Source organism: Aedes aegypti, chromosome 1, assembly GCF_002204515.2.
Source record: "Aedes aegypti strain LVP_AGWG chromosome 1, AaegL5.0 Primary Assembly, whole genome shotgun sequence".
In the NCBI taxonomy this organism is placed as follows: Eukaryota; Metazoa; Arthropoda; class Insecta; order Diptera; family Culicidae; genus Aedes; species Aedes aegypti.
The window spans coordinates 153,967,770-153,988,555 of NC_035107.1; the positions used below are offsets into that span (position 1 = coordinate 153,967,770).

Genomic DNA, 20,786 nt, shown 5'->3' on the forward strand with positions numbered 1-20,786 from the left:
ACTGAGGCAAAAATACTTAGGTTTTCCATAAATCATTACTTATGAACCAGCCAAATTATGGTTTCATTGAACGCTTAACCATTTCGAATATGGGATCATAAGTTTCATAAGTGAGAGCTTTGAATTATTTAAAAGCCATTACTCAAAATATGTTTTCTAGCAATCGCTAGAGGAACTGCCCCGCTATCGATGTTGGGTACAAGTTAATCGAAAATAGGTCACATGTTATTAAAACTTGTCAATTTTTGAGCACACCTAAAATGAAAGCCATACATTAGTGATATTTTATAAAATAATTTAGACAATTTTCATTAAATTGGTTACAGATTTTCATTGGTTGACTTATGAAATTTAGTAATGAAATTCTTCACCAAAATCAAAAGTAAAACTTAATAATTTCAACAATAATCGTTGTGGCGCCAGATCATAATTATTCCCTAAGAAATTATTAAGTTTTTTTGCCTCAGTGTATGACACTTCCACAGTTATTAACTGAGAGCTTTCTTTGCCAAAGTTTCCATTTTTGCATTCGTATATCGTGTGGCAGGTACGATTATACTCTATGCCCAGGGAAGTCAAGAAAATTTCCATTACGAAAAGATCCTGGACCGACCGGGATTCGAACCCAGACACCTTCAGCATGGCTTTGCTTTGTAGACGCGGACTCTAACCAGTAGTTAGTAACCACTCGGCGATGGAAGGCCCCAACTTATTCACATGCATTTGCAACTTTTTCGATTTTCCATACAAAATGACCAACTTTGGTAAGTTAGATCTCAGTTATTTATGGAAATATTTTCGAATGAAACTTTCACAGAACATCAGATGTAACTTGAGTTTTAACAAATATTTTTGAATAATTTTTCCAATCACAAGTTCATAAGTAATAACGGGTTGATTAAACTGTAATTTTCGACGAAAAATTCAAAACTTTTTACCTAAAATCTGATAGCCTTACACAAAAACTGTCTTCAGCAAACTTATTCATCTCGTCAAAATCTACAACTTTGCTGAAGATACCATGAAGCTATTCCTTCCATATGTTTAGTTATGTCAATCATAAAAAATCGTCAAAAAATTCACTTTAGTCAAACCGTTACTGCTTTTCAACGTGTGATTGGAAAAATCACTCAAAAATATATGTTAAAATTTAATTTATGTCTGATATTCTGTGAAAATTTCATTCAAATCGGTCCATAAATAATTGAGATATAGTTTATCAAAGTTGGTCATTTTGCATGAAAAATCAAAAGAGTTGCAATTTTTTTTCTCAGCGAAGAATCACACCATCAACGAAAATAGCGCGAAAGCAATAACCAATCGCATGCGAGTAGCGAACGGAGTGACGAAACAACCAAGCGAGAACCCCACCACTCGCCATCGGTGAACGGAGCTCGAGCAAATAAAACCACTGGTTGTTCTGCTCCCAGCTCATTCACAAATCGATCGGCATAACGAACGGATCAAGCAGCGGAGCAGCGAACGGAACCAGAGAGCAACGAACCGAAAGCAACAACTGAAAAACATTCAGTGGACGGATTAGTAGTCAGCGCCTACCGGCGACCTGTTGGAATCTAACGCCAGCGAAATATACACCATCTGCCTCTCCTTACCATTCATATTCTTGTACTTGATGAATTCAATGAAATGGTTTGGTTTGGCGATGGAGCAAAGAGTTATTTAGGATGATTTTACTTGACAAAGAGTTGTTGATAAATATTCCAATCAAAAAGAGTTGTTTTGAAAAGTTCACTTTTAGCAGAATTTTCCTCGGAAAATTTCTGCTTTACCAAAGAGTTGTTAATGAAATTTCTACAGCAAAGGGTCGAGTTTCTCCCCACGAATATTTCCAGCCAGGACCAGTAATGGAGGACAATCCATCCCGAGCATCACGGCCCCCGCTTCCAAAATTCTCGAGTACGGAAATTGGAAAATGTTTTAAAACTGCGACAGATTTTAAATACTGTTCAATAAACTGTTTCTTGACCAATTGTAATGAGCAACTATTGATCTGAATTGATTTTTCTACATATTGTCTATTGCGTTAATCTGAGAAATAGGCTATATGAAATTGATGTCTTGGCAAGGGATGTACAAGATGAGCATTATGCTGTTATTGCATCCCGACGGCAGTGCAGCAGCGTTCTCGGACCATCCTCAAATTGTCGTATTGTAGATTATTCGTGAAAAATCAGAAGTTGTATGATGCTACGAGATGAATTAAGAGATTATAGCAAGTATGTGGTAAGCACATTAAGAGATATTACTAGCTATACTATGTTTATCACGAGAAGTTCTTACTAGCTCGAAAGTGTAAATGAAATGAACCGAATCCTGTTTTTTTGTTACAGAGGGATTTTAATCCGAAGGTCATTCTTCCCTTAAATGAACCGAATCTGTCGAAGATAGTATGTTTTACATAATTTGAATTGCAGACGATGCTCCTCCCTTTCGTATTCTTCGCCTTCTTCTGATTGACCATTCTAGGATAAGGTACATGAAGTTGATGTCTTGGTTAGGGATTTACATATCTTGGAAAATTCACATGCGCGTTCGTATGGACAGTAAAAATATCAACATTATTTTAATAGCTTATAATATATTGAAATCACGCATGTTTTGGTTTCGTGCACATTTTAACTATTTCTGATCAATGTTTAATGTGTTCTGATATATACTATGACATTTGCAATAGACTAACATGTAGAAAAGATCAATAGTTGCTCACAGTATTTAAAATCTGTCGCAATTTTAATACATTTTCCAATTTCCATGCTCGAGAATTTAGGAAGTGTTCCCCCATTATATGATAAATCAACGATGCTGTTAGAAATACCATACAATGCTGAGTAGTATGATGTTATTACGGTCCGAAGGCGCTGCAGCGGTAAATTCTCAAACTCATGTAATAATGTGGGGTAAATTATGTGAACCAAATTGTAGTATACCGCGATATTTACATCAATAGATAAATCAGTAAATATCATCCAATAAACCCTTTTATGAACGTATGTTGGCCCTGAAAAGGGCCGATTGAGCTTGGATGCTGTGACCACGAGTTTACCACGATTCGAAATCTAGAAGCACGGATCGGTCAACCTAGAAATCTTGAGCGATTTCACAAACCAGATGCTGGATTGGCAGCTTGGAGATTAACAGCTCAGCAGATTTCTAGTAGCGAGGTACTTCTCGCTGAGCAAGTTCGGAGGAGCTCTTACCAGCTCGAAAGCGGAATTGGAATGAAACTGAATCCGGCGAAGAAAGCATGTTTCATAACCTCAGAATAGCAGATGATGCTCCTCCCTTTTGTGCTTTTCGCTTTCTGATCGACCAATCTGGGAAATGGGTATGTGCTAATAATGTGTTGGGCTTGGAATTACTTGAAAATTGCGGAGAATGCTTATGCGTGAGAAATTGGTCGAACATGAATTGTTGGAATGATTGGCATTCCCTAAATATTCAATACGAGCTATTGATAATCAATAATTTTCTTTATTATGACGGTAAATTTCTGATCCATGGGTGCCAAAATTATTACAATTGTTCAATGAGAATGTCTTTTCAAAAGCATTCTTAATATATCGCAATTTTGTAACACGTGATAATTTTTGCTAATCAAAGTGTTCCCATAAAATATGGAACATCAAAGACGCTGTTGGAAATGCCACTCTATTTAACAATTGTTGTGGAATGTTGAGCACTCACCCCGACGGCACTGCAGCGGCGTCCGCGATTACAGTCTCAAAATGTTTAGTCATAAATTATTCATGACAAATGAAATTTTGTATGAAGCTGTGAAATTGATTTAGGAATATTAGAAGCCATATATAAAGTCGGAAATATTTCTCTTTTAACTCTTTTCCACTAATTTGATGGCCCTGAAAAGGGCCGATGGCTTTGTTAGCTTCGATGCTCTTACAGATAAATAACACTGCGGGATGTTATCAGTTGATTGCCATGGTCAAACGGGGAATCCTCAACTCAAATGTATAAATTTGAGCAAGTTATTTGCTTATACGACGAACCTAAAGTTCAATGGTTCTCGGAACCACAGAACGACAAATGGTTATTTTCAGGACTACCAAAATGAGTCCAAAAAGAGTATACTTCTGAAAACTTCATCCGATCAATAACAACACAAAACTAGTACACATACAAATTCATACACATGACAAATCAAATTATTAATCATCGTAGTTCTACGTCAACCCCGCGGTAATGTAATAGACATTACCCACCCCAAATTTTCCCGGAATTTTTCCGTAGTTTATTCAAGAATTCAACCGTACCTCCTTCAGGAATTTCCCTGCGAGTTACTCCAAGAAACCCGCTGGCAGTTTTCTACCGAATTCTACCCAGGAGTTCCTCAAAAATTCTTATCGGGAGTTCCATCGAGAATTCCTAAGTCCGTCTCCTAGGTTAGAGTTCCTCCGGAAATTATTCGATAAGTTCCACTACACGCCAAGAATCCCAGGATGGATGAACTCTTAATTTCTACAGAAATCCCTCCAGGGATTCAGCTGGAATTTCACTTTGTTCAATCATCACCAACATGTTTGTTTTTGTGATCACGTTCGAAATGGATCGGAAAAAAATTCAACACCGGTGCATGCTCGTGTGGTTTGGTCTATTTTTACTGGTCTAATTAATTTTGACAGGTCCATTTTTGGAATATATTTGGAACAAAAAATAGACCACCGGTGAAGTTGCCCTTAGCATTTTTCCATTTGTCAGGAAAATATGCTAATTGAAAACATTTGTTAAATAAATCAACTAGAAATGATAAGCTACTTTCTGGAAGTTTCTTGATGAGGATGTAGAAAATTCCATCATCGCCAGGAGCTTTCATATTTTTGAATTTTTTAATAATAGTTCTCACTTCTTCCAAATCAGTCTCCCAGGCATTTCGAAAACGTTCTCTTGATTGAGAATATTTTCGAACTCCTGAGTAACTTCATTTTCAATTGGACTAGTAAGTCCTAAATTAAAATTGTGCGCACTTTCAAACTGCATAGCAAGTTTTTGAGCTTTTTCGCAATTAGTTAGTAATAATTTGTTTTCCTCTTTCAATGCCGGTATAGGCTTCTGAGGTTTTTTCAAGATTTTAGATAATTTCCAAAAGGGCTTAGAGCCAGGGTCCAATAGAGAAATTTTATTTTCAAAATTTTTGTTTCTTATTTGAGCAAAACGCTTTTTGATTTCTTTCTGCAAATCCTGCCATTTATTTTTCATAGCAGGATCGCGAGTGCGTTGAAATTGCCTTCTCCTCACGTTTTTAAGGCGGATCAAGAGTTTAAGATCATCGTCTATAATCACGGATTCAAATTTTACTTCACATTTTGGAATTGCAATGCTTCTGGCTTCAACAATGGAATTTGTTAAAGTTTCAAGAGCATTGTCAATATCAAGTTTAGTTTCTAAAGAAATGTTAACATCAAGATTACAGTCAACATACGTTTTATATATATTCCAGTCAGCTCGTAAATAATTGAAAGTGGAGTTGATAGGATTTAGAATCGCTTCTTGGGATATTTGAAATGTAACAGGGACATGATCAGAATCAAAATCAGCATGAGTAGCTAATTGGCTACAAAGATGACTAGAGTCGGTTAAGACCAAGTCAATCGTAGATGGATTTTTAGAAGAGGAAAAACATGTAGGGCTATCAGGGTATTGAATTGAGAAATATCCTGAAGAGCACTCATCAAATAAAATTCTGCCGTTGGAATTACTTTGAGAATTATTCCATGACCGATGTTTGGCATTAAAGTCACCAATGACAAAAAATTTTGACTTATTGCGAGTCAATTTTCGCAAGTCAGTTTGGAGCAAATAGCTCAATTTTCAATGATTATGCCAAATGACTATTATGCCAAACGACCGTTATGCCAAATGGCGCCCCCCCGTGCTAATCAAGGGGGAATTTCATAAGCTCAAATATTCACCTAGAAGTCCCAAACATTCAGTAGCAATTTTTGAATATTGCTCAAAATAATTATCTGATTCAGATCATCGTTTTTTAATCCCTTTTGTTGTATTCGAATCTCCACCTGAACCACCTACATAAAATACACGTAGTGTCCTTCCCAATCCACTATGGCTTAGAAGCCACCACCGCCTCTCCACAATCCAGCAGTCTGGGTCTTGTCTTCGTTCGTCATCAGCCTGCACCAACTGTGGCAGGGCAGCTGGAGCAGCGGCCACAGCAGGAGCAGCAGCGGCAACTGGAAAAGCGGCGTCCTCGCTGGCCCAGTTGGTCTCATCGACCACGATCGGTTCCTCCGGGTACAGATCCTTGGTAGCAGGTACGGCCTCCAGGAGAGCCTGTTCCTTCTCAGCCTCCTCCGGATCGCGGAAGAATAGTCGTCGATCCCACTAAGTGGGACACAAGTCTTGTCGTGGGTGATCTTGCCACGCAGTCGCAGTGGGCAACAGCCACCACATCAGAATAATGGAATGCGGCGACTTGTTGTTGCACGAGATGGCAATGTTGACGAACTTCAGCAACGAATCGGTGTTGCAGAAGTCAATGACCGGAATGTTGACTTAGGAAGATTCGGTGACAGGCTGGTGATCGGTCATGATCAGCAGACGCAGTTCACGGAAAGCCGTCTGTCCATAGGGACGAGATGACGAAGATCTCCGGGGTACTCGATGCTGACCATGCAACGGGCAGCAAGCAGCAGCTTTTCCCAAGTGCGACCCAGGTTGATGATGTGTATTCCGTCCGGGCTGAGCTTGTAAACGTACGACTCCATCCGAAGTGGGAAATCGCGGCCATCATCTTGGTGACGTTATCATCCTTTGGAGCAAGAATGGCTAGATTTCCCGACATCGTTGCGTTAACTTGGGAGTAAGGATTTGACGACTGGGAGTGAAATATAAATGGACGTATTAAAGCACTAATTTTTCGAAATGTGTTCCAATATATTCGCGAAAAAAACTCTAAATTGATAACTCTAACGCGAACAGCTACGAAACAAAATGGCTCCGACGTGAATTCTACAATTTTGATTTGTATTGTTTATCACGTCCGAAATGGAGCAGGAAAATAAAACAACCGGTGCATGCACGTGAAGTTTGGTCTATTTTTACTGGTCTAATAAATTTTGACAGTTCCATTTTTGGAATCAATTTGGACCAAAAAATGGACCACCGGTGAAGTTGCCCTTATTGAATCGCAAGGATTTTTTCACCCATTATAGAGTAAAAGAACGCAACATATAACAGGGCAAAAAATACCCATTATATGAAAAAATAAAATACCCCTAATTTTGACGTTTCCATATATCAGAAAATAATGGGTACTTTTCCCACATTAAAGAGTAATGTCGAGTGTACAGTGTACTGCTTCGCGACTAAAAATGGGTGAACCAACGTGCGAAGTTTGATATTGGACCTAGAGTCTATGAATGGAGAGTTGCACGAAGAGGCTTCTTTGAATGGTTGTTCTTCTTCGTCTTCGAAAATAGCCCCTATCTGTTTTGCTGGCCTGCTCGATAGGTAGACGGTTTGACAGTTCGATAGGTAGATTTGGTTTCACTCTTTGCGCAACTCTCCATTCATAGACTCTGATTGGACCAACTTCCCCGCTTCGCAACTCGATTCTCAATAGTGCGCATAATGCACACGGTGGAAGGTATATGTAGATGCGCACTACACACGCTAACATCAAAGTACCCATTAATGGGTAAAAAAGTACCCATTTCCGAGAAAAGTGGCTCATTAGCGTGCACGCTAACTTTAAAGTACCCTTCAAATGGGTTCCATGTACCCATTATTATAAACTGCACTGTAAACTCGACATTACCCTTTAATGTGGAAAAAATACCCATTTTTCCTTGATATATGGAAATGTCAAAATAAAGAGTACTTTCAAATTTTAAATAAAGGGTATTTTTCTCCCATTTCGAAGTTCGAAGCATTTACCCATTAAAGGGTGAAAAATTTCTTAAAGCTTGTGAGAGTGGATTAGATCAATCATTCATGGTGGATGGTAGATTTGGATTGAAAATAGTGTAAAAAACATCACAGATACTGCCAAATGTAAGTACAATTAATTTATTCTACTACTAAGTTCTAATCGACAAAAATGTTTATTTTCAGAATGCTTTTGGCGTTGCATTCAAATTATGGAATCCAAGCCGAAGTTAGGAGGCAGCATCTTCCGTCACCAAGATCTGCTGCTTTATACGGGAATGCCTGCAATGGGACTACATGGACCAGCTCCCCAGTTACTAAGTGATGCAGGACACATACCCTGAAGAGCGATATTCCCGGCTTTGCTTCCAGCCGACGAAATTTACCAGCAGTTATCCTGTTCCTTCTGTGATTTTAATGAAATATAGGTTTTAATAAATATATCGTTGTTTATCCTACCGTTTAGAGTTTGTTGTTTTATTTATTTTTATTAGAATTATTTTAAAAAGATTAAATTATAAACAAATAAAACAGGGTGAATTTTACCCTCTTTGCTAAACAATTTATTATGGATAATGGGTAAAATTCACTCGTTGATTTGACGTACAGGCCCTTTACTCTTTAATGAGTACAGGCCCCTTACTCTTTTTATGAGTTAAACTAGTTTCTCTCAAAAAGGGTACTTTTTTACCCTTTAAAGGGTACTTTGGTCTTACAGTGTGTATGGAAATGTCAGAAAAAGGGTATTTTCCAATGACATACACGGTCGTTTGCGAATACCCTTTAATGGGTAAAAAATACTCATTTTGGAATAGCACCCATATCTGTCAGAAAGCGGGTAAATTCAGAAATGTAAAAAGGGTAAATATATACCCATTACAGTAAAGCAACTGTAGTTTAAAAATGGGTGTTTAAAAACCCATTTATGGGTGAAAAATAGTTGGAAATCATGTACAGTAATTTGAAGCAGCTGTGCGACGCAGTATACGAATTGAAAATGGTAGTTTATTGTTTGTAGGTTTTATTTTTAGTATACAACGTGTTTACCGATGAAAGCACTTCACTAGTAAGTTGTGAACTTAAACAGCTTTATACAGATTAACAGATAAAAATCTTGAAACACGCATAATTTTCAGGTTGTCTCGTTGTTTCTGCCACCTTGCCTGTAGCTGACATGTCGCTGGTCGAAAGGAAGTAGCTGTTGGTGCAGAAACAAAATATCTTCATATATTAATACATTTATCAAGCGTATTGTATTAATGCAATTAATTGTGTTATTAAAAACTAATATTTCGATTCATATATTCATTTATTTCATGAGTTATGATTTGAGGTTATAATTATTTATATCTATTAATCGCAAAAAGGGTAAATTTTTACCCTTTTTATGCCGTGAGCTAGTTTTACAAAAAGGGTAAAAAAATACCCATTCATTGACAGAATTTGTTTGCGAATACCCTTTAAAGGGTAAAAATTCACCCATTTCCGCTAGAAGTGCCTCTCCACATTTAATGAGTAAACACGGTTTAAGCCCCAAACGCAATAAAAGCGGAACGGCAACGGAAAGCGGAACCGGTTCGCCAGCATGAATTATGACATGCTTGTCGATTCAGCGTTGGTTCACTTTTATTCGCTGACAGCTCAGTCTAGATGGTGTGATTCTTGCTGGCGAACCGGTTCCGCATTCCGTTGCCGTTCCGCTATCATTGCGTTTGGGCCTTTACTCTTTAACGGGTAAAAGCGGTTTCTGTCAATGGATGGGTATTTTTTTACCCGTTTTGCAGATCGCCCTCGCGGCACAAAAAGGGTAAAAATTTACCCTTTTTGCAAATGGCGAAAATCAATAATTATCACTTCAACACAAAAATAACGACCTTTGGAATAAACTTGTCGAAAAACAAATGGTTTTTATTGCAAGTTCAATATTTTACATGCCAACTAAATTTATTACAGATTAATGTTGTTGTTAAGTGCATTAATCAGTCCTCCATATCCATATATGACGAACAGCTCAAATAACATCATGTGCTGCCTGCAGGATAAACGGGAACATCTAGAATTATTTCTGATCATTTTAAATTGACATAAACAATTTTATATACTATTTTACTTACCTTGAAATTGTTCACACTAAACCACACAAACATTAAAACTAATTAAATATTTATAAATAATTTGTTTCTGGGATAGCGCACAGCTGCAGGCTGCAAAATGATTCCCATCTAGTTTTTCACCCTTAAATGGGTTTTAAAACACCCATTTTTAATCGGCAGTAGCTTGACTACAATGGGTATTTATTTACCCGTTATATTCTGATTTTACCCGTTTTTTGACAGATCTCTATGCTTTTAAAAAATGAGTATATTTTTACCCATAAAAGGGTATTCGCAAACCACCGTGTAAAGAATGGTACTTTAGCCCCATTATAAAGTATTGATCATCTTATGTTTTTTTAGAGACCGGCGGCGGTCGTACGCCCGCAGCCGTTACAGCGAACTGACACCCGCAGGATGAAATGAACACGCTCGTTCAGATCTACTCAAAAGTGAGTAGATTTCGACTCACTTCGGAACAAAGTGGAACTGCTCAAAAGTGAGTAACACCATCATTACTCACTTTAGAGTAACATTGTCAAATGTCAATATGAGAGTAACACTTACTCACTTCGTTTAATCTGAAATTTGCGAAAGTGAGTAGATGTCACTCACTTCAGGAAATAATATTTTTGGAAGAAAATGTATTATGTTTTTCATAAAATCAGAAGAAATATACAAAGAGCATAACATTTATTCAGGATCTCTTAGATAACTATATGAATTATACATGATAACAAGTAAAAATATAATATCTGTGTTGAATTTTTCGCTGCTCAGGAATGGATCCCCGGATGCTATAAATCATTGATGGGGGATTGATGACAGTCATGGAGGATGTAGTTTGACCGAGCCAGTAGCCTTCCCAGTTAGACTGCAATGAATTGATAATTAGTCTAATAAAAAGTACGGCGGTAAAACTTACAGTTTATATTTTTTTCTTGCAGTTGTTTGATCAACCAGGACTTGGTCATTTTCACTCCAACCTCGATTCACTTGATACCAGGATTATTGACTTCGCAGCACGAATCTGGAATTCGCCGGTTGGACTTCCGAAGCGAAGTTTCAAGCAAACTAACTGTCATAGGCCAGGAGAAGTGGATGAAATTGTCATTCATTTTTCTGTCAATTCTTATACAAAATCTACTTTTTCTCTGACATAAATTCACTCTAGGTGAACCACTTCCCCTGGCCTATTGCTCTGTCGGCTAGGCTTTTGTTTCGATTTTTTGAAAACTGTCCGACATCACCGACAGAAGAAATTTTACCACAACGGAGGATTTGTCAGTTCGAGCGCGCGAAATGTTCACAAGTCTTTGACGTTTACAAAGTGAGTCAAATATGTTTGTGTTTACTCAAAAGTGAGTAATGTCGTTTTCTTTCATGGTTGAGTAAAAAGTTACTCACTTTGATAAAATAAAGTTACTCACTTTTGACAGCTAACTTGAAACTTCAAAAGTGAGTCAAAGTTACTCTCTTTTGAGTAGATTTGAACGAGCGTGAATGGAAAAACTTTCCCGCCCAAATTGAAAGCACGTGGTTTTCGTAGAATGACAGTAGTGTATCTATGTATTAGTGATAAATATCAAGAGCAACTGAACACAATGAGTGTGCTTGCTGTCTAGTGGATGTACTGTGTTTGGAAGTTGGAGGTTCTGTATGATCAGTGATCGCTGCGTTTATATTTGGAGACATGGGCAGATAATCGCCATAATTGGATTTATCTTGAGACAGACAATATGCTCTCTCGTAAAAATAATGCGTAAATTGTACACGTGGTATAGTTGAGCATCATCAATGTCGCAATTTTCTTGTTTTGTTTCGTTTGTTCCAGAATTAACGAAAAATTGTTGTTCAACGTAGAAACCACGCTACTCAAGGAAGTCAGTTTATTTTACAGATGCGTAAGTTATCAGTGATGTTTACCAGAATGATTATTTTTACGAATTGCTCCTTTTTTGCACATTTCAGCATCTTTACTTCTCTTCAGAGTTCGTACACACTCAATCACGATTTGCTTCTTCGGTAATTTTTAATACTGGGTACGAATTGTAAATCATAAAAAATACCGAACTTTCAGCTTTTTGATTGAAAACTTCTGATGTTCAGTAATATTTTTTACTTTTTACTGAACTACGGTAGTTGTCAGACCCAATTTTGCTACATTACCGAACAGGCCGAAAAGTCAGTAAAAACAATTACCGACTATTTTCAGTAGTTGATGTTTTTTACTGACTTGTCGTTAAAATCAAATCAAAACAAACAGATGCGCATGCGGGAAAGTGTCAAATGAGAATCACCTGCTGTAAAATCGTCCGGCGCCGGGAGACACGGCTATGGCAACCAAACTGTTCCTGCACCTATTTTGCGCTTTCTCGTGGTAAGTAGTCGAAATTTAGTGCGAAACTTAATCATGTTAAGCAATCAAAAGGCTCTGCTAAGGACGATTTAACTGCTTACGTTGGTAAATGCGGTCGGTTTCCATACAAGAGGTAAATTCATCTGCATTATTCAGTTTGCCTCTTGTATGCAAACCAATCAAATAATGATTCTGTCACACATTTTTCGATTACTTCCACTGAGATATGAGCATACCGTAGATGTTTATTCGCACGAAAAATGTATGTCGATGTCCATGTTCATGTCGGTTGGGTTTTAATTTGTATTGATTTCTGAAAAAACAGAATCCGGAGAAGCAAAGCATGAAGCATTGCAAACTGGAAAGCCAGTAAAAACGCTCTACAATTTTACTGACAAAGTCAGTAATTTCCATCAATCAAAACATATTTTGGTTTACTGGGTTTTTTCGGTAATTGTAAAAATTACCGAAAAAATCGTAGTTCCAAAACCCAGTAAAATTTTACTGGGGTCGGTAATCTGAATTGGCTGTGTACTGTCCAGCCATACTCCACTGCACTGTGACGTCACGCATCAATTTTGACAGGTACTGGTCCTGTTGTTTACAGTTTGGACTTAGTACTTTTTTCGAATCATTCTTAATTTCGTGAAAGTTGCTGCGAGGAGCGGTCAAATCCACTGCAGATACCGACGGATCGTATTATTCTATCTTCCTACTGTGGAAAATCGTCACCATCAGCATGCTGGTGATAGAAATGCGAAGATGAAAAAATGATGGAAAAAACGACTAAGTCCGAAACGTAAACAACAGGACCAGCAGCTGTCAAATAAGTGAGGTTAGGCTCGTCATATGCAGCGCTCTATTCCCCATACTACAGTGGGGATTCGCTCGTTGGGGGTCCGCTACATGGAATCACTCGATGGTTGGATGTTCGCTGGTTGGAAAAAATTCCAACTAAAAAGCACTCGAATGTCAGGAGAAGATGTCAAACTAACTTTGACGTCTGACTACCGTCGCATTGAAATCTCCATTTATAGAACAAATCTGGAGCTCGATTTGAAAAGGTCGAATGTGACATTTTTGACTGTCTGAGATAACTCTCTATGAAGTTTCTCAAACGATATTCAATTCCTATTTCAAGCAAACAGCTAAAAAGCACACAATATACGTATTAAGACACAAAACGAAATCCCTCCCAGTAAACCTTTAAACAAACGCATAAGAATACACTCATTTTTTTTAATTTACGAGCATACATAAGTTTTCCGTCTATCTGAGATTGTTTGTGGTTCATTCGACCTAATCGATACGACCTAATGCCAGTCACCGCTGCACATCGAACGGGCACGTTCAGACGTTTGACGTCTGAAAATGTCCATACGTCAAAGTACGATCGGAATGATTGATGGTCAGTGAAGCACATACGACCCACCGTTGTAAACAGAAATAGAGATTTTCAAAGAATTTCTGGAGTTTTCTACATAAAGGTATGTATTGCATAACGTTGACGATGCGATTAATGCGATCAGCGATGTTACTCAGTGCAAATTCACATCTCCGCAAAATGTCTACTTTACAGAAGATGCAACGGATGCGGCTGTCGGATAGATTTACTTGCTCGTATCTTTGAAAAAATCTTCATAAGGCATCATCGGTACTTCTGTGGTGATGCTCGGAAAGCAACAGGCCGAAGATTAAACCAAAGTTGAACGAAGAGAGCAAATTGTCGCTGTCGGTTTTCTTAAACTTTTCCTTAAGATCTTTCACAATCGGGAACACTAAAAAATGAATTCCTTGGAAATGACAGCACCAGCACTGCTGTTTGCCTTCATCTCAATAAATGATTTGCTTAGTAGCTCAACCAGAGTCTGATTCTGGGGGGATTTTGTAAACTTGAAGATATAAGACAATAGGTCGAATACGCGTTTTTTCAGATTTAGCTACATTCGACTGAAAGCGCAATAGGACGAATGAACAAATTTTTATTGTTCCTAGTTTCTGTTAATTACGTCAAAGTGTCAATTATTTTTGTATTTTTGAAGAAATATAATATCAAAATGGTACTTTACCCTCATATTAAGCTGAGTAGAATCTACCTAATGGTTAAATAAACACGAGTATTCTACTATTGTTACTTAGGACCATTTCAAATCGAGCTCCAGAAATGTATATGTATATGTGCGTTTCGTGACGATTTGCGCTCCATATGCGTTAGTCTGGAACATTTTCCCCAGCTATCAGTAGTTCCAACTAACGGGTCGGATTCGCTAGATGGAAGGCAGTCGTGTTCCAACCAGCGAATCCCCGCTGTACAGCCATTCCCGAGGACAAAGTTGTCATCTTCCGGCTAGGGCCAAGGAGGAAGTTTCGGAGCATATCGGCGTCTTAATCACTCCAGTTTTTGATAAATTCCGCAATTATGTAATTCGTGTATATGAGTGTATAAATATAGTTTATTGTATTACGAAACCTTCTAACAGTGTTGTTATATATTTTCTTTGAATCCTAACCTCAATCTGCTGCAAAAAGTGAGGTTTAAATACCCATTTTTGTTCTAAAGACCAGGAGTGAAAAATACTCATTATATGAATTTTGAGGCGAATACTCTTTAATGGGTAAGTCGGCTTTACTCTTTTAATGAGTTAAGCCACTTTTCTCGGAAATGGGTACTTTTTTACCCATTAATGGGTACTTTGATGTTAGCGTGTATAGCGAAGTGACGCGGCGAAGTAATAGAGGTAATAAACTATCTATAGAGGAAGAATGTCGCTGGCGTCGCTGCAGGAACATCTTTTGCTGGCGGAGATAGGCGGGGCTATAAATGTCAACGCGAAATAGTATATGCAGTTTGACACTTATGTACCCGACATGTTTCTGAGCGAGAACAAAGGGAACAGCAGCGATATTTGTCCTCTATAGTTTTCTATCTCTATTGGCGAAGTTGATCAAACTTCGAACTTCGCACGCTGGTTCACCCACTAGGTGCGATGCAATATACTTCATTTTGGGTAAAGTCAACTAAAAAAATAGGTAAAATTAATGTTTTTTTTCTGGGCAGATAAAATATATGTGGCAACAGTGGCTGTCTGCAACCTTTATTCACGACTGCGAAGCTGCTGATGTTTTCTTCGGTTTTCTGTGCGAAAAACAAGGAGAGGTATAGGTTTTGCTTATTTTCACGCACACGATGACAGTTCCTTAAGGCTGGTCCACAATGGTGTGAGCGGCAACGCGGCGCGGCAGGTTTTGACAGAAAATGTATGGGTTAACTGTCAAATCTTGCCGCGCCGCGTTGCCGCTCACATCATTGTAGCTCAGCCTTTACGAGATTTTCCATAGAAAAGTGCATGGTGACGTTACGAAAATTCTCCTTCTCTGTCCCTCTTTCATCACGCTCAATTGACTGTCCTGCTCTTTGACACTCACTGCTGGAATTGTTTAGATATTTTTTTATACGGAGTTGACATTCACTGCTGGAATTGTTGACATTATTTTTATATGGAGTTTCGAGGTTAGGTCAGGCGTGCAACGTGGTTATCGCGCTCAATTTATTGTATAAGTGCCCTAGTGTGGAAGACGTGTGTGTTTGTGAAACTTACACGCTAAGATCAGTCTACCCAAATATGGGTATAGTTTACCCATAATCACCGAAAAGTGCACACACTCATTTTATGCACGCAAACAAATTTTGTTGTATAATCTACCGAATCCATGGTACACGGAGACGGAATTCAACTCAATTTTGGGTTGTTTCAACGCAATAGACTAATCCAGTTGCCTGCGTAGTACACGCTAAGATCAATTTACCCAAATATGGGTAAAGTTTACCCATAATCGCCAAAAAGTGCACACACTCATTTTATGAGTAAAGTGAACTCTACTCATAAATAGGTAAACTCTTAAAACCCATAAATGGGTATTTGATTTTGAGCGACATTATGGAAAAAATACCCAAATATGAGTACTTCATTTTTCTTTTCTTTGCTGATTTTCAATAATGAAAATATTAAACAAACTAGCTACAATACGCGAATACATGATGCACTACTTTTATTAAAATCTAATATGTGTGGCCAATATGACAGTTAAATATGAAGATATCGACTTTTGATATTCGAGTGCTCATCAGTTGGGTTTTATCCCAATCAGGGAACACCTAGCCATTGACTCATCCCATCTAGCAGGGCCCCAACGAGCGAATCCCCAGCGTATCCGCACAACAGCGTTGCAAATGATGCTGATGGTTGCAAATGACTGTCCCAGTAGAGACCGACTTTGATCCAACCAGATGAACGGATGTCCCTCAGGTTGGAATTTTCGGGTTGAAGAGATTGGATGCCGTTGCAGCAAATATCGCCATAAATACAAGCTGAAACAGATAATGTTTAAAGTCTTAGTATATCTTTATTCAAAAAATATAAATAAATACCTTTAAATTATCCAAGTTTTAAAGCAAAACCGTTTAAAGATTGCAATCACCTCTTTGTTGTTACTGAATATCGTGCCGCTAATTGTTGATGTTTTGTTTTTCATCCAAATATGAGTACCTTTATTACTCATATTTGGGTAAAACGACTTTACTTATAATATGGGTGAATTTTACCAATTTTTATTGGTAAATTTTACCCATATTATGGGTTTTATATGAAAAACTCATATATGGGTAAATGAACTACCTATTTATGGGTAAACTCATCTTAGCGTGTAGTGCAATGTTGACAAAATTTTCTTTGTTTGCTGTGAGAACTGTCACAACATTGCTTTTGTTTGCTGTGAGAATCCAAATATAAACAGAATTGCTGCAAAACAACCACTTCCTTGTTGGCCTGCCGTTGACCGAAAGTTCAATAGCGTCAAACAAACATCGATACGTTTTCATTCTGAGGAAATCGACTTGTGTAAGATTGATTATGCGTTGGTGTTCGTGACAGTTTGCTTGGGGACCTCTATTCCGTAGTTGAGCCCAATAACTCAATTTTGGCTAAATTTCCAAGGTCCCCACTAGGTAGTTTGGCTTTAATTCCATTAGAAAAATATACTCAATTTTGGGTTGATTTAACGCAAAATTTAGTTCTTTCGACCCAAACATAAGAAAAGTTGCATTTACCCAAATTTGGCTTATTGGGCCAAAGTACCCCTATTGGGTAGATGCAGCTCTCTCTATTTTTGACAACATTCGTGTGGGTGAAAGAGAAAACCGAGAGATTTTAGGTTGAAACTATAATCGATGTACTTAATTTTGGGTAAAGTAAACTCAAAAATTAGGTAAAAATATATCTCCGTGTAGATTTAAGAACTGCACCAACGATTTTCAACCGACTACAAAAATCTGTTAAGTTTACTATAATCTGGTGAAAATCACTGAGCAATGAAGTAAATGTGTCTATGTCCATACTAACTTCGACTACACAGCATTGTATTTCGATCCGTGACACCCACCGTACAACACAGTGTGGTCAAAAGTGTAATGCCAAACTTGTCAAATCTAGAATATTTCTAGTCATAAATACTACAACTGTGGTTAAGGAAACAGAATATATTTTCTTGTGTAGTGATGGTGACTATGTTTCGGTAAAGTTAACAGATTAATTTAGTCGGTTGAAAATCGTTGGTGCAGTTCTTAATTTTACCATGGATTCAGTAGTTTCTACAATAAAATTCATTTCAGTGTGGGTAAACCTACATGCTAAGATCAGTTTACCCAAATATGGGTAAAGTTTACCCATAATCGCCGAAAAGTGCACACACTCATTTTATGGGTAAATGGACTTTACTCATAAATTGGTAAAGCCACTGTACCCAAAAATGGGTAATTTAATTCTATTTGGAAATCCGAGATTTTCACCTTTTCAGAGGTCGAATATTTTTTAATATAGTTTTGTAGATTATAATAAATGAATACAATTCACTAGAAATAGTAGGTACATATCTCATTTATTTAATGAATCAATATTGAATCTACAACTTTAATCAATATGATAGATTGAAGATTCGTGCCACTGAAATGCCAATGAATATCAAAGACATATTCCACATTGCATTAATTTGGAGCCGAGTTTTCCACGATGGATAACGGATTGCGGTAGTAAACCTCCGCCCTAGTGGATCCAGAAATGTTAACCGGGAACCTGCCAACCAGAGTACCAAAACGCACGTTTTCAATCCAAACTTCCTGAAAATTCATCGCTAGTTCCCCTTGGCGCAGATTCCTAAGTAGCGGAATGAATGCTGTAAAACAAATCAGCTAGAAATAATTATTTTAATTGCAATTTACCTTTATCAGGCAACCACTCTTAGTTCCTTCACGAAAATTTCGTTGATGATGATGAAGCTAATGTTTTTTTTTTTTTTCATCCAAATATGGGTAGATTGTGACTACTCACATATGAGTAAATTCACTTTACTCATAATATGAGTGAATTTTACCAAATTTTATAAGTATAATTTACTCATATTATAGGTAATGCAACGGAAACCCAAATTTGGGTGAATCAACTACCAATTTTTGGGTAAACTGAACTAAGCGTGTACTTTACCCATATATGAGTTAAAGTGCGTTTCCTTTAAATGGGTATGCTGATTTACTCATAAATGGGTAAACTATTTAACTCATTAATAGGTAATTGCAAATGGTTTGTTTTGTTTTAAATTGTTTCTAAAATTGATGACGAAGTTCAGTGAAATATATTCAAATATTGTGCCCCTTTATTATATTATATTAGTATAATAAAATAAAACAAGAATGTAAGCGTCCTTGATTTTTCCGGGTTCCTTAAAATGATGATTGCAGAGTATTTGCATCAGAGGTTTTTAAGTCTTTCTGATTTTCTGGGAGTATATTATGATGAGAACTACAAAAGAAAATTTGAGGATTTATTCCGAGGTTTATTCATGGTTCCTACACGCTAAGATCAGTTTACCCATAAATAGGTAGTCGATTCACCCATTTATGAGTTTTTCATATTAAACCCATAATATGGGTAGAATTTACTAATAAAAATTAGTAAAGTTCACTCATATTATGAGTAAAGTTGTTTTACCTTTTTTTTTTACTTAATAATTTATTTATTAGGCTCATGCGCCATTAGGCATTACGGAGCCGAGTTCTTTTGATTGTTTTTTACAATTACATGATGGCTTCTTAATTTTCTATGTTAGCTTTGGGGAACCGTAAAACTCGCGGTTTGGTCGAGGTTAGGGGTAACAATAATTTTAAAGAAAGGACAGGACAATGGGATCATTCCGTTGACATTCAGCAGCTCTCGGTTATGACGTATTTGCTTTGCTGCTGGTCGAACGTAGAGTGGACAATGACAACCTGTAACGATACAAAAAGACGGATTTCGAGGGGACACAAGGTAGACAAGTGGACCGACAAGAAGGGGGAGTTAAACAATGATGTTAGCTTGTTTCAAAAAATTGAACATAAGCTTCATGTACACAAAGTCAAGTTTACCCAACACATCCCTAATGTCTTCCTTTTCTGGTTTCCCTTGGGCCCTGAGGGATGCACAAAAATCAGATCTGGCAAAACCGTATTCGGGGCATTCCCAAACTACGTGGTTGGCATCTTGGTAACCTGCACCGCAGCTGCAGTGATTGCTATCTGTGAGCCCTATTCGATAGAAGTGAGAGCCTAGAGAGTAGTGATTGGACATAAGACGACACATTACCTTAATAAAGTCTCGGCTTAAGTCCAACCCCTTGAACCACGGCTTCTTCGATACCCGCGGGAGAATGGAATGTAACCACCTGCCCAATTCTCCGGCATCCCACTTTTGTTGCCAGCTGACCAATGCATTGACGAGCCATTGAAAAAAATTCATTGAAGGCGATTTGTCGATCATAAATATCGCCTTCCGTAGCGCCCACCTTGGCAAGCGAGTCCGCTTTTTCATTGCCCGGAATCGAGCAATGCGAAGGGACCCAGGCCAAGGTGATAGTATATGCACAGAGAAACAGACGTAACACTTAGAACAAATCTCGATCAAAATCATAGTCGCGAAATCATGTACGCCCAATGCTAAAAACACTGTAGTTGGCCGATGGACCAAAAGGTGGCGGTAGTGTGTAAACGTCAAACACGAACAAAAACGACGCGAGCGCTGCGGGTGGTCGATTGACCACCTACCCAAAATTTGAATCGATCGTTTGAAAGTTGGTCGATGGACAGCGATGAGAGTGTGACGTCTGTTTGTCTGTGGTATATGATTCATTCGATAGAGCACTCAATGTAGATCGCATTTCATTGAACGCATAGCCTCTATGGAGCTAAGGCTATCCGTAAAAATGAAATATTGATCAGAGGGAAGAGAGGCAATTCGCTCTAATGCGTAATGTGTAGCCGTTAATTCTGCGACATACACGGAGCAAGGGTTCTGAAGTTTATATGCGGCGCTATGAAAATCTTAGTA

General features: G+C 37.8%; 4 long non-coding RNA genes and 1 pseudogene across 4 annotated transcripts; 2 read left to right on the top strand and 3 right to left on the bottom strand.

Annotated features, from left to right (window-relative positions):
- Positions 1 to 5,905: 5,905 nt before the first annotated feature.
- Positions 5,906 to 7,105, bottom strand: LOC110674528 (annotated as a pseudogene).
- An 838-nt stretch (positions 7,106 to 7,943) lies between these two features.
- On the top strand, positions 7,944 to 8,385 carry LOC110674529. The gene is made up of 2 exons (XR_002498954.1): positions 7,944 to 8,046; positions 8,107 to 8,385. It is a non-coding gene; the product is annotated as an uncharacterized LOC110674529 (long non-coding RNA).
- Positions 8,386 to 10,687: 2,302 nt separating this feature from the next.
- LOC110674530 lies at positions 10,688 to 11,099 on the bottom strand. The gene is made up of 2 exons (XR_002498955.1): positions 10,939 to 11,099; positions 10,688 to 10,887 (listed from the first exon to the last, which is right to left on the bottom strand). It is a non-coding gene; the product is annotated as an uncharacterized LOC110674530 (long non-coding RNA).
- Positions 11,100 to 13,247: 2,148 nt separating this feature from the next.
- LOC110678494 lies at positions 13,248 to 14,841 on the top strand. Its single transcript, XR_002501661.1, has 2 exons — positions 13,248 to 13,859; positions 13,952 to 14,841. It is a non-coding gene; the product is annotated as an uncharacterized LOC110678494 (long non-coding RNA).
- Positions 14,842 to 18,287: 3,446 nt separating this feature from the next.
- On the bottom strand, positions 18,288 to 18,724 carry LOC110678493. The gene is made up of 2 exons (XR_002501660.1): positions 18,647 to 18,724; positions 18,288 to 18,581 (listed from the first exon to the last, which is right to left on the bottom strand). It is a non-coding gene; the product is annotated as an uncharacterized LOC110678493 (long non-coding RNA).
- Positions 18,725 to 20,786: the final 2,062 nt, after the last annotated feature.